Raw genomic sequence first — 8,026 nt, 5'->3', positions numbered from 1 at the left:
ATGGTAGTAAAACATTACGAAAATTAATTAAATCAATAAAATACTTAATAATTACAATACACGAGACGAATTTATTATTTTAATGAAGAAATTATATGGAACCAAATGTGTATCTTTTAACTAAAGAGCAAAATTTCAATATTTTATATTTAGAACTTATATATATGGGCTAAAGAGAATAGATATATTAGCTAGATTGTGATTATATATATATGAGCTATCACATTAAATAAAGTATATTAATTAGATGTTTTTATGTTGGTAACGACCTAGGGGAGAATTCAAACTACCCAATATCTATCCCAACTTTGACTCTAACTCTCCATTAATTGTTAGAGATGATATAACTACAAAAGATGATGTCAAAAGTGCAATAGAATCAACAACTTTGTCTCCTCTCTATAAGAGAGAAACATAAACATAAGTGCCTCTAAAGGATATGCAACAATTAAGACTTCATAAAAGATCCCAACTCCTTTGAATTAGTCATGGGCATTGACAATTCACATGTGTGGATAAGAGCTCTTAACTACCATTTCATCTATTATGACAAGTCCCTCTAAAAGTCTTATATTTATACTTTTCTCTACCTTTAAACTTTCAACGTGGGACAAAAGAAAAAAAGTCGTAATGTGAGTATACTTTGAGTCATGGACCTAGATATCTGTGAGTCATTCCCAACATTATTTAGGTTAGTTTTAAGAAAAACATCATGAATTTTAGGATAGATTTTAATGTCTCCAAACTTTAAAAAGTTTTATTTTTATTTTTGAATTTTAAAATTATACTAAAAAAACCACTATATATATATATAAAATTTATAACAACGGTTAAAAAGATGAAATGTGCAAAAGTTAGTTATGTATAAACTCATATGAGACAAAACAAATATATAGAGGGCCCCAAAGCCTTAGTCAACAAATAGGAAATTCTTTTCTAACCCACATGGTTTAGTTAAGGCAGGTCATGCATTAACAATTAAAAGAAGATAACCAAAGCCCACCGAATTATTCAACGGCAAGTCGTGGTCCTTACCTCAGACCATAGTAAATTAGGTCGGTTCACATCGTTAGGGCTTGACATACATGTCAGGTGAAAGTTTACCTTGTGCTATTGAGTTCTACACTACTTTTTCAATCTAATTCCAACTTAAGTATTAAAGTGTATGAGTCACAATACCTATAACCGTGTTAGGATCTTACCTTAAAAATCACCTTAAATTTAGCTAACCAGGATCATTGTGCTAACGTGTACATGTCTTGCTAGCTAGAGTCTTTATGCATCAAACAAAAACAACTTCACTCTATCTAGTAGCAAGTAATATTATGCAAGCCTTGTGATTTTTACACAATAACAATCACACACCGGCATTTTTAATTTGTTTTGATGTAAATGATACTTTTTCCAAACAAAAAAAAAAGGTTGTAAAACGATATAAATGAAAAGGCTTACAAGCAATAATTGAAAACCTAACGTCCAAAGTTCAAAGAATATTTTATATAACTTACTCCAATCAAAATTACAAAAAACAATGACGATTACAAAACTTTCCTAGTTGATAGCAAAATGTTTAAAATCTAGTAGGGAAAAAACCATAAATTAAGTATTTAATAAAAAAAAAATGGTGGTTAAATATGTGAAATTTGAAATTTAGAAGGCTATATTGAAACAAGAGTTAGATTTGTTTGACAAACAAAATAAAAATGGTAGGGACTAAAAAGGTAATTTGAGAGTAAGTTAGAAACCTTACATATAGATATGAAAAAGTGAAGAGAATCAGATACGGGAATTGGATTCCAATTTCACAAACCTTCCATTCTCATCTTTCTCGTTTCCCAAAACTCCTTTTCACACATAATATCACTTTTCTTTCTTTCTTTCTTTCTTTTGCTAGTATTCTAATTTACTACAAATACATTTTCTCCTCAAAAAGAAAAACACCAATTCATACATAAAATGACAACATCCAACCAATAAATAAAAAGCTTCTTTCTTTCTTTCTTTCTTTCTTTCTTTTCTCCCTTTACTTGGTGATGTAATGAACAATATAAATACTTTTTCCCTATTGGTTATAAGTGGGCTGTAATAATTCTTAAACAAATTAGATGGTGTACCATTTTCAACTTATATATAAATTAGAAACACCCCCTATAATTACATTAATAAACAAACTAATATATTTGTTATTCTCAAAGTAGTTCTTTTTTATATATATACATATAAACCTAATAATAAGGATTAGAAAAATAAACATGCATGTCACGTGATTTGAAATAACTCTATAAAATTCAACAACAACCAATAATTTAGTAACAACTTAGTTGTATTTTTTGTTTTTTTAAATTAAGCACATAAACTCTATGTTCCATTATCTATTTTTTTTCCTAATATTAGAAAATGAAGCCAAGTTTTTAAGGACTAAAAAAAAAAAAAAAAAAGAAGTAGTTTCAAGTGTTTATAGTGTTTAACAATAAATTAAAGTGTTGAATTAACAAGTTAAAAATTATATAGAAAAAAACAAAATCTTGATCTAAACCATAATATAAAAAGAAATTCCAAAAGAAAAAAAGTGGGAATAAATAAGCCAAAATTGGCAAATATGAAACAGCAAAACGCCCAAATCATAGTATTAAAAGGAAGCAGAAAAAATCAACACCGAAAATAAAAATAAAAATAATTAAATTTAGAAAGTGATACTAAATATGGAATTAAAAAAACAAAAATGTGAAAGCATATTTAAGGTGGGGGAATTAAGTGGATGCGTACAAGTGAAGGGAAGTTAAGAGTCAACGTATTCCCTTCTACTTCTTCACAATTGACAACTGACCGCACCTCATTGTTTGTATTTTCACTCAAACAAATATTTGTCGGATTTCTTTTCCATAATATCTTTTATACTTCAATCATAAATTAATTAATTAATTTTTAATTTAATTCAATCTTAAATTTTTTTCCTTGTGTCTTAAATCTAAGGATGCCTTTAGGAGAAAGGTTACTATTATGAAAAAACTAGTGTTATGTTAAACCTAGTTTTATCATAATCCTTGTCTAGAGAAAGGATTTAGAAACGTAGTTTTATGATAAGAGGGGTTTGGGGAAGAGTTATGTGAGAAGGGTTATGATAGTGTAATGAATAAGATGTGTTTGGGGGAAGAGTTATGTGGGAAGGGTTATAAGGATTTTATGATAATATGTGTTTGGGGGAAGAGTTAGGTGGATAGTTTTACGAGGATTTTATGATAAGATGTGTTTGGAGAAGGGTTAGGTAGGTAGGTTTATGTGAAATTTATGATAAAATTTATTTAGGGAAAGTGTTATATGGGTTGGCTTAATAATTTTTTTTATGTAGTATAATATTTTTTAAATTAGATTGTAAATATGATAAAAAAAAATTTATTGCATACTCTTTTACGAAAGCGTCGTCTTATTGCAAATAATTTATTCTATGTGTAATGTCCAATTTCGAGTTAATTTATGAACATATTGTGAAAAATTTATTAAAAATCATTATTTAGAAATACAAATTCATTGTTTGTTATTTGTAATTAGCGATAGCTAGCAACATCCCCCTATTTTGAACATATATAATTACGTGGTATAACGCATGCGTGAAATTTTGAAAGTTTATCCAATTGCAAATTTAATTAAAAGCTTATCTACATTGGTTATGAATATTGTTTGTTATGAATTTGCAATTTTATTTTACTAACTTTGTAACATAGTTTGACATCTCATTTATATGTTTGAATTGATGGTGGTAAGGAGTGATGTAAATTGGTATTTATTATGAAAAATATGATTTTACGTTAGCTAATTTGAAAAATACATTAGTTGATTATTGTGTTATATGTTAAACATTCCTGTTATATTAATTTACTTACATTATATAGTACTTAATTGCATGCTATGAAGATAGACGAAACTTGAAAAACATATTGATATTGCATATGTATATTGATCTTGCATATGTAAAAACTACGTAAAGAAGATATTTAAACTACATAAAGAAGATATTTAAACTACATAATGTATACACATTAGAAACCAAATGTAGTTTAACAAAACGTTCATAATAAATTCATACAAAATCCATAAAAATAAATTACAAAAAAAATATTGAAGTTCGTAACAATAGAAAATAAATTACAATCCTTAGTGTAAGTGACCATAATATATGAAACAAAACAATTGAATGCCTATAAACGGCAATTACAATAATACCTCTTAGAATAATATACTCGTGAATGGTGTAGGATAAACATCATTGTTAACATTTGTACATAAGACAGAATATAGAAGAAAAAATATTTTAAAGAATATTACGTATACATACCTTCAATGACGATCAATACGTTCCGAAATCAAGGCATTAATACTCAACATGGAAAGTTTAAAAAAATGGTATTTTTTTTTTGAAATTGATAGACTCAGAGTTTTGAAATACATTCAACATAATGAATGAAATTCCATAGTAGTAGAAACATCAAAAGCGAATGGAAAAAAGACAAAGAAGCGTATAAGGTAGCATATAAGTAAATACAAAAGAGTGCCTAATTGAGGAAGTATGGAAAGGCAGAAACAAGGCATAAACAGTGCACAAACATACATTTTTCCAAAGAGGATATTCATGATAATTTGGAGGCCGCTATATTGAATACAATTGAGACAAAAATAGACAATAGATATATGTGAAAAATTAAAAAAAAAAATTGCATAAACCAGAATTCATATAAACCAATTCAATGACTGAAATTGAGTAAATTTTTTTTTAGAAATCTATCATCGATTGACTACTCATCATCGACTGTGTTTTAAAAAGAGTAATGAAATTGAGCAATACCTCCCTACCATGCTCGGGTAGAACCAATTGCCGGCGAAGACAAAGCATCAAATATGTTCTACATCAGTCCAGGGCAAGGTCGAACGACAAATTGAACACCGAGCGACAAGGAAGGGTTGCTTCATAGGTAACACGCACATGCGTGTTCACACAGAACAATCAAAGAAATTCGAAAACGGTTTCGGTTTGGAGGTAGCGCCGGTGGAGGGCCACCTTCAACAAACCCCAGTCCGTTTTCGAAAGTGATCAGAGAGACGGATGAGAGAGATCAAGATCGGCAACTTCCATTTCGTGTATGAAACCCCTTTTCGAAAATAAGGGGGATAAGCGGATTTTCGAGCTAAAAGAACAAAAAATAAACAAAAAAATACGGAAGCTTTCAAGAGCGTAATACAGACAATAATGGACGGCGAAAGTGAACGAAGCTGATCAAAAGAAGAAAAAAATTTCACCAACAGAGCCGCAATGACGGAGGCGTAAACACAGAGGCCTTAATCGAACGTAATACACGGTTGAAAGAAGGCGAAAACACGGAGGTGAAAGTGAAGGAAGAAGATGAAGCGTAAACACGGGCAACACGGGTTGAAGGAGGCGGCAACACGGGTTCAACGAGGTGTAACATAGATTAGAAAGAAAATTTGGCAGGGGGATTTCAAAGAAATTTTTGTACGAAACCAGTTTATGGAAACCCTAAAACTAGGGTTTCCATAAACCGTGGACCAAACGGGGGTTAGGGTTAGGCTAACCCAAGCCCACAGTGCTAACCCTAACCCCAAACAACTCCTAATAGTTTAGACTGTTTGTATTCTAATATTATAAAAATGTAAAATCGTCCTAGATCTGTGGACCGTAATGTTAACGATGCAATCATTATAGTTATTTTGGATTAAAAAAAAGACAAGATTTGAACTTTTGTTTTCATATGCGAACAACACAAAAACAATTTGGAAAGTAAATGTTAAAAATTGTTTTTTAATTCTATCGATTGTTTTTATTCCTATTTTAAATGGTTAAAATGAAAAGTATAACAACAACGTACGTAAATCTCTCAAACGATGATGATAATTGACAACGTTAGTTCATTAACAAAAATTTTAATATGCGAGAGTAATGAAATTCAAATCTTTGACTACTTTATTAAGGGATGTATATCTTAGGCAAATAATTTTTTGCTGGCTGGATATCTATTTTAATAAAGAAAAAGTTACCAAGTGGTAATTTGTTTTAAATTAAATTTTAATATTTTCTGTGTGTAAAGAAGAGAAGATTAGTTAGTTCAACTATGTATAATTATTTGATTTATTTTAAAAAGTATATTTTATTTAATAAATTATTTCAAATGATACTATTGTTGAAAATATTTTAAAATATAAAAAAGTTTCAAAATTTATGTTAGATAGATATCGATAAATTTCTATTATTGATAGATTCTAAAATTTTACTATATATTGTAAATACTCTATTAAAAAACAACATATTTTATCGCAAGAAGATATGAATGAATAAAAAAGATATGCTGCAGATATATTTTATATTTTTAATTTTTCTTATGGTTTTGAAATCGTAGATCGGTAGATGGAGTGAGGTGAAGGGTTCAATTATTTTTTTTTAGAAAGATAAATGTTTTATAAAAATAAAATAAAATATTCTTTAAACACATTTGAAAAAATTAACTATTTAAATTGTGTAACTTAATTGAGTAGTTTTAGATGATAAAATGTGCTTCTTCAAAAGATCATAATAAATAATAAGCAAACAAATTATAAAAGAGGATTAAAGTGATCATTTTAGGAATTCATCAATGAATTTTAACAAAAAGAAATTAATAAAAAGCAAAAACATAATTATAATTAATGAAATTACTTTTTAAATATAGTCCAACTAAACAAACTTTGTTTCTTAAAATAATTTTTAAGAAAAGGGTAGGTCATAATAACCTTCCATGTTTCAAATGAAAAAATATTCCAAACCGATTTTAAAAGATTATTCTATTTTCTAATATTCCGATCAGATAAAATTAATAGCATATGTTACTTTTTATTTAGGTTTTTTTTAATAATTCCTTTATAAACGCTTTCCAAAATTTTAATTTTGGGTTAAACGTAGGGGATTCAAATAGAGATCCTGTGATCATTAATACACTTAAATGTCAATTTAAAATTTCTATTTTCACACCTTATATTTTAATACATTAATTATAATTTAATATTTCCTAAAAACAAATAGGAAATGCTGGTCATTTTTTTTTTATAAAAATTATATATACAACAAATATTCCCTTAATAACGACTATGAGATTGTTCTGAAAATTTTGAGTGTTTGAAAATGTGGTCAGTAGATTAGAAAGAAAAATAAAACAAACAAATTCTACCATTAAAATCACATGCAACAAAAGCATTGTATTAATTTTTTATATTTAAGATCCAAATGAGAAATGAGTCAACATTTTTTATTATATCGTAAAAGATTAAAATGTTAGAAAATATAAAAAAATATAAAATACAAAATTTACTATAAATAATAAAATACGTTAGCTTTGTTTAAAATTTGTTATTTTTTTGTTAATCTATTTAATTTTTGTTTAGTTTTTGTATAATTAAGTAACTATTGACATTGACATTAATTGATATTTTTATAGACTTCTACATTTTCAACGTTTTTAACTATAAATTGATCAAAACGAAAATAAAAATTGCGTAAAACATAATTTTTTTTATTTAGAATAAAAAAATCATAAAAGTAGAATTTAAATATCTTAAATATAAGATTTTATAATTTGGAATCTAGAGAGAATGAAGACTTTAAGGATAGTTTGGTGTTGGATAAGTTGGTATGGTATGTCGCGAGGATGAGTTAAGTTTAAGCTATGTTTATTATTGTAAGGCTCTATAAATAACCAATTGAGATGCAATATTTGTCGAGAAAAGAGAGAGTTACAAAATTAACAGAATAATATAATAGACTTAGAGGGAGAAAACACATTTAAAACTCCCATTTAGAGACAAGACCTTAGTAAATATATTTGCAAGTTGAGGTTGAGATCAAATAGCTAGGTAATAGTTTGACTTCTCTCCAAACAATTAACAATGGTGATGACATATTTCTATATGCTTTGTTCTCCCTTGGAAATGAGATGAGAAGTTATGTGATTGCAGCCGATGCATGGTAATTAAAATCAGCCTCAAC

Source organism: Cucumis melo, chromosome 10, assembly GCF_025177605.1.
Source record: "Cucumis melo cultivar AY chromosome 10, USDA_Cmelo_AY_1.0, whole genome shotgun sequence".
Taxonomy (NCBI): Eukaryota; Viridiplantae; Streptophyta; class Magnoliopsida; order Cucurbitales; family Cucurbitaceae; genus Cucumis; species Cucumis melo.
Note: the sequence above shows the minus strand (reverse complement) of the source record.